This window comes from Sapajus apella, unplaced genomic scaffold (genome assembly GCF_009761245.1).
Source record: "Sapajus apella isolate SASKATOON/1434 unplaced genomic scaffold, GSC_monkey_1.0 scaffold48, whole genome shotgun sequence".
NCBI lineage: Eukaryota > Metazoa > Chordata > Mammalia > Primates > Cebidae > Sapajus > Sapajus apella.
The window spans coordinates 7,055,643-7,062,436 of NW_022436988.1; the positions used below are offsets into that span (position 1 = coordinate 7,055,643).

At 49.2% G+C, this 6,794-nt stretch overlaps 1 pseudogene; it reads left to right on the plus strand.

The window, feature by feature from the left end:
* The first annotated feature begins 5,357 nt into the window (after nucleotides 1-5,357).
* LOC116525643 lies at nucleotides 5,358-6,037 on the plus strand (annotated as a pseudogene).
* The last annotated feature ends 757 nt before the right edge of the window (nucleotides 6,038-6,794 follow it).

Here is a 6,794-nt window from a genome sequence, read left to right on the forward strand (position 1 = left end):
AAAAAAAAAAAAAAAAAAAAAAAGGTTTGAAATTTCAAAGTCATTCTATTATTTAGGTGAGAAATAAGCTTAAGGAGAGGAAAAAAGAGGATGAGCACAACTAAAACTGCCACCCTGCATCTTGTTGCCAGGGAACTGGAGAAGAGCCCCCTAACTCTGGGAAGGTGGACCTAGAAATATAAGGGCAGGGAGGGGCCAGACGCTTAAGCACCTCCCCTGGTTCCTCCTTCCCTCCAGCTCTCTGGTGCAGGAGGGTCCCTCCAGCCAAGGCCCCTCAGTACTGGGATTCGGACATCTTCAGAGGTCACGCCGCCCCTTTCTGGCTTTCTGTGGTTTTGGAGGCTCAGAAGTGGAAATGCACAATAACTGCGTATAAACACTCCCGCAGCAGGAACTGCTCAGAAGAGGCCTTGCAGCTGTGTCTGGGGAAATTGAACTTGACAGAGCCAGGAGGTCCCGGCAGGAACCTCTGGGTGGGGCCCATCCCTATAGCAACCAGAAACAGCCCCAGATCATGTGCTGGCCCTGCCTCTGATGAGAGGGCAGGGAACTTGGGTTCTTGAAATACGCACAGCCAAAAAGGACTCACCCAAAATAGCCCAATTCCACGTCACCAGCCATCACCAACGCCTCACATGGCATCTGCCACTCCGCAGCAAAGCAACCAACGGTGAGTGGCAGAAAGTTTACCAACGACTGACCAGGAGATTTCTCTCACTGGTAATTAGCAAGAGGACAACTGGCTGAATGAAAAAGATTTGATGTGTCAAGCACAAATTTCTTCCCTAATACTCAGGTACAAGAAATGTCCATTTGGGTAGTTTCCCTGCATCAAGTAAAATGTGATTATAAGCTGCCCTTTGCCAAGAAACTAAGAAATTCAACTTCAGGCATATGGGGGGCTGTCTTCCCCCTCCATAGAAATCATTATTATTATTTGAGATGGAGTTTCTCTCTGTGCACAGTCTCGGCTCACTACAACCTCCACCTACCGGGTTCTAAGTGATTCTCCTGCCTCAGCCTCCAGAGTAGCTGGGATTACAGGCGCCCGCCGTGCCCGGCTAATTTTTTATTTTTGATAGAGACGGGGTTTCACCATATTGGCCAGGCTGGTCTGGAACTCCTGGCCTCAAGTGATCCCTTCCTTGGCCTCCCAGGCGCTGGAATTACAGGCGTGAGCCACCGCACCGGGCCACAGATGGGAGAGCTTCTAGTCAGCTCTCTACGGGGGCTGCTGCTGAGATGCCCACCACTCAAGCCCAAGTGCTTCTAGCTGCAGCTGAGGCCCTACTCCCCCGGGCCAAGCGCAGTTTGTGGATGATGCCAAATTCTTGACTCTCAGCTCCAAACCTGCCGTATTAATGCGCTAGGGCTGTTGTAACAAAATGCCGCAAACTAGGTGGCTTAAACCATCCAAAAGTATTGTCTCAGTGCTGGAGACCGGAGGTCTGGAATCAAGGTGAGGGCAGGGTCGAATCCTTCTGAGGCTGTGACAGCCAATCCATCCCCTCCAGCTCTCCTTGCTTCTGGTGGCTTGTTGACAATATGTAGCAATCCGTGACTGGTAGCTCTCTGCCTCCCTCTCTGCACCGCCCTCTCCCTGTGTGTGAGTCTGTGTCCAAGTTTCCTGTTCTTACAAGGGCACCAGTCACACTGGATTTAGGGCCTACCCTAATGACCTCATCTTAACTAATGATGTCTTCAACAAGCCTATTTCCAAATAAGGTCACTTTCTGAGGTGGTGCCGGTCCGGACTTCAACATGTGAATCTGGGGGAGGACAGAACTCAACTCATAACACGCACCCACCCACCCAACTCAGCCTCATGGTCTGGCTGGGACTCAGTGCCACATTTCTTTGTTTTTTTTTCTTTTTAATTTTATTTTTATTATTACTTTTGAGATGGAGTCTTGCTCTGTTGCTCAGGCTGGAGTGTAGTGGTGCGATTTTGGCTCCCTGCAACCTCCGCCTTCCGGGTTCCAATGATTCTCTTGCCTCAGCCTCCCAAGAGGCTGGGACTACAGGCACACGCCACCATGCCTGGATAATTTTCTTTCTTTCTTTTTTTTGAGATGAAGTCTTGGTCTGTCGTCAGGCTGGAGTGCAGTAGTACAATCTCAGCTTACCGCAACCTCCACCTCTTGGGTTCAAGCGATTCTCCTGCCTCAGCCTCCCGAGTAGCTGGGACCACAAGGGTGCACCACCACGCCCAGCTAGTTTTTGTATTTTTTTTTTTTTTTTGAGATGGAGTTTCGCTCTTGTTACCCAGGCTGGAGTGCAATGGCACGATCTCGGCTCACCGCAACCTCCGCCTCCTGGGTTCAGGCAATTCTCCTGCCTCAGCCTCCTGAGTAGCTGGGATTACAGGCACACGCCACCATGCCCAGCTAATTTTTTGTAATTTTAGTAGAGACGGGGTTTCACCATGTTGACCAGGATGGTCTCGATCTCTTGACCTCGTGATCCACCCACCTCGGCCTCCCAAAGTGCTGGGATTACAGGTGTGAGCCACTGCGCCCTGTCAATTTTTGTATTTTTAGTAGCGACAGGGTTTCACCATGTTTCCCATGGCTGGTCTCGAACTCCTGACCTCAGGTGATCCACCTGCCTCAATCTCCCAAACTGCTGTGATTACAGGCGTGAGCCATCCCGCCCAGAGCTACATTTCTCCATCGCCCGCTGCTCCCTGCCAGGCTCTTCCACCAGGGGGCGCTAGAAGGAGATGCAGGGCTGGAGCAGGCCCCTGCTTCCAGTCTGCTCACTAGTTTTGCCTGCGTTTTACCCAGGAAAGCATCTTCACCCGGGCAGCTGCAGTTCGTTAGCAGCAGCTGAATCCAGTTTCGACTTTTTCCAATCCTTGCAGAACCAGCAACCCTGAGCTCCCTTCAGAGGCACAGGCAGCAGCACCAGCCGGCCCGTACCCCCTCCTCAGAGGGCTGGGTGATAGTTCTCTGGGGCTTCTCTTTCAAGCCTCTGTCTTATTGTTGTTTTTGTTTTGTTTTGTTTGTTTTGTTTTTTGAGATGGGGTCTCACTCTGTCAGCCAGGCTGGAGTGCAGTGGTGCGATCTCAGCTCACTGCAACCTCTGCCTCTGGGTCTGAAGCAATCCTTCCACCTCAGCCTACTGAATAGCTGGGACCACAGGTGCGCTCCACCAAGCCTGGCTAATTTTTTGTATTTTTAGTAGAGATGGGGTTTTACCATGTTGGCCCGGCTGGTTTCAAACTCCTGACCTCAAGCGTCTACTGTGAGCCACCATGCCGGAAGCAATTTTTCTTTTCTTTTTTTTTTTTGAGACGGAGTTTTGCTCTTTTTGCCCAGGCTGGATTCCAATGGCTCAATCTTGACTCATTGCAACCTCCGCCTCCCAGGTTCAAGCAATTCTCCTGCCTCAGCCTCCCGTGTAGCTGGGATTGCAGGTGCTGTGCCACCATGCCCAGATAATTTATGTATTTTTGTACAAATGGGGTTTCACCATGTTGGCCAGGCTGGTCTTGAACTCCTGAACTCAGGTGGTCCACCGGCCTCGGCCTCCCAAAGGGCTGGGATTACAGGCACAAGCCACGACGCCCAGCCCTTGCAGAAATTTTTTTTTTTTTTTTTTTTTTTGAGACGGAGTTTCGCTCTTGTTACCCAGGCTGGAGTGCAATGGCACGATCTCGGCTCACCGCAAACTCCGCCTCCTGGGTTCAGGCAATTCTCCTGCCTCAGCCTCCTGAGTAGCTGGGACTACAGGCACGTGCCACCATGCCCAGCTAATTTTTTGTAGTTTTAGTAGAGACGGGGTTTCACCATGTTGACCAGGATGGTCTCGATCTCTTGACCTCGTGATCCACCCGCCTCGGCCTCCCAAAGTGCTGGGATTACAGGCTTGAGCCACCGCGCCCGGCCAGAAATTTTTTAAGATGGCAAAATGTAATAGAAAGTTTCAGAATATATCACACTACAAAATACAAATTAAGCAGCATGTGGTGATGATATGGCCTGTAATCAGCTACTTGGGAGGCTGAGGCAGGACCACTGCTTGATGCCAGGAATTCAAGACCAGCCTGGGCAACATAATGGGACCCCATCTCTACAAAAAAATTTAAAAACTAGGCAGGCCTGGTGACGTGCGCTTGTAGTCCCAACTACTCAGGAGGCAGAGGTAAGAAGACTGCTCACGCCCAGGAGGCTGAAGGTGCAGTGCGCCGTGATTGCACCAGTACAGCCCGAGTGACAATGTGAGACAGGGCTTCACTCTGTCACCCAGGCTGATCTCAATCTCCTGGGCTCAAGCCATGTATATTTTCACTATGGGTCAAGGTAAGGAAAAATAGCCACTGTCTGGTAAATGCTGCCAACCTTTTTTTTTTGTTTGTTTTTCTAAGTTTTAGAGACAGGGTCTTACTATGTTGCCCAGGCTGGTCTCAAACTCCTGGGCTGAAGCAAGCCTCCTGCCTCAATCTCCCAAAATGCTGGGATTACAGGCATGTGCCACCACGTCACCTCGCCACCTCTACGGACCTGCCAATCTTTTTTGAGACAGAGTCTTCCTCTGTCACCCAGTCTGGAGTGCGGTGGTGCAATCTCAGCTCACTGCAACCTCTGCTTCCCGAGTTCAAGCAATTCTCCTGCCTCAGCCTCCTGAGTAGCTGGGATTACAGGTGCATGCCACCACGCCTGGCTAATTTTTGTATTTTTAGAAGAGATGGGGTTTCACCGTGTTGGTCAGGCTGGTCTTGAACTCCTAACCTCATGATCTGCCCACCTCGGCCTCCCAAAGTGCTGAAATTATAGGCATGAGCCACCATGCCCGGCCTGCCAACATTTTTTATGTCACGGCACGCATAAAAAGTGATTTGGTCAGCGAAAATGGTATTTGTTTGGCTCACTGGGGCAAACAGATTAATCTTATTGGGGGTCAAGAGGTGACCAGGGCTGGGCACGGTGGCTCACACCTGTAATCCTAACACTTTTGGGAAGCTGAGGTGGGCAGATCACTTGAGGTCAGGAGTTTGACACCAGCCTGGGCAACATGGCGAAACCCTGTCTCTACTAAAAATACAAAATTTAGCCAGCCTTGGTGGCACACACCTATAGTCCCAGCTATTCGGGAGGCTGAGGCACGAGAATCCCTTGAACTTGGGAGGCGGAGGCTGAAATGAGCCAAGATCATGTCACTGCAGTCCAGCCTGGGCGACAGGGCAAGACCCTGTCTCAAAAATAAATGAATAGGCCAGGCATAGTGGCTCACGCCTGTAATCCCAGCACTTTGGGAGACTGAGGCAGGCGAATCATGAGGCCAAGAGAACCAGACCATCCTGGCCAACATGGTAAAACCCCGTCTCCACTAAAAAATACATAAATAAGGCCTCGGAGGTTTCGGTTTCGATTCGATGAAGTCCGCGGAGGCCGGACTCTTGGGGTACCTGTAGTGAGGGTTCTGGATCCTACCGGGGAGATGAGAAACCTGGGGCCATGAGAGGTGAGATGAGTTATCCAAGTCACACAGCTAATTAAGTAGCAGAGCTGGGATTAGAACTGAGGTTTCCTGTGTCCCAAGATTGTTAAAATGAGTCTTCGGAAGCAAACCCCTAGTGACTTCTTAAAGCAAATCATCGGATGGCCAGTTGTGGTAAAATTAAATTCTGGAGTGGATTATTGAGGGGTGCTGGCTTGCCTGGATGGCTACATGAATATAGCCCTGGAGCAGACAGAGGAATATGTAAATGGACAACTGAAGAATAAGTATGGAGACGCATTTATCCGAGGAAACAATGTGTTGTACATCAGTACACAGAAGAGAAGGATGTGAAGACACCAAGAGAGCAACACTTTTCATAGTTGGATATATTTTTTTATGAATTTTTTTTCTAATTTTTGCTTCTTTTGTGATGTAATTTGTCCTGTTTTTATAATAATTGGTGATTTTTCACTGACGCGAGTAAGATAAATGTTTACAATTGTGGATTTAATTGTGAAGTGTTCTTTCACATTTAAGTTTCATTTTCTTTTACCTCTTGTCAGTGTACAGAATGCTAAAAGAATTAAAAATATATATATATATCTCTTCTACAAGATTATTTAACTTAAAAAAATACATAAATAAATAAACTTATAAACAGAAAAACAGGTGACCAGTTCAGGGGCTCAGTTACCCCAGCCCTGGCAGCTGGTATCTGAGGCAGATCTGCCCCCCTTCTTAGCACATCACTCAGAAAGCTCAGGTCTGGAGAACAGGAGCAATCACAGTGCAGCGAAAAAGTGATCTGGAGACAGGCAGACAGGGGTACGAAGCCAGAGGAGAGGTTTGAAAACTGAGGCCTGGGCTGGGGGGACTCCCGCTGCTCACCTGGTTCAGCAAGAAACCATTGTTGAACACTTTGGTTTCAGTTCTCAGCTCTGGTAGCTACCAGCCCCCACACCCCAGGTCACGGGAGCTGCCCAAGCAGTGCGTTCACGTGGTCATATGTTTTTGTAAAACTTAAAAATTCTGGACATTGTAGCTGGAGCTGGTCAAGCTCACTATCTCTCCACTGCAACTTCCTCTTCTTGCTATTTCCCTTCCTGTCAGGAGGCCTCAATGTGGCCACAGCATTGTGAATGCATAATCATGTATTTTCTTTCTTTTTTTTTTTTTGAGACGGAGTTTCGCTCTTGTTGCCAGGAGTGCCATGATGTGATCTCAGCTAGCTGCAACCCCTGCCTCCTGCGTTTAAGTGATTTTCCTGCCTCAGACTCCCAAGGAGCTGGAATTACTGGTGCCCGTCACCACACTCAGCTAATTTTTCGTGTTTTTTTTTTTTTTTTTTT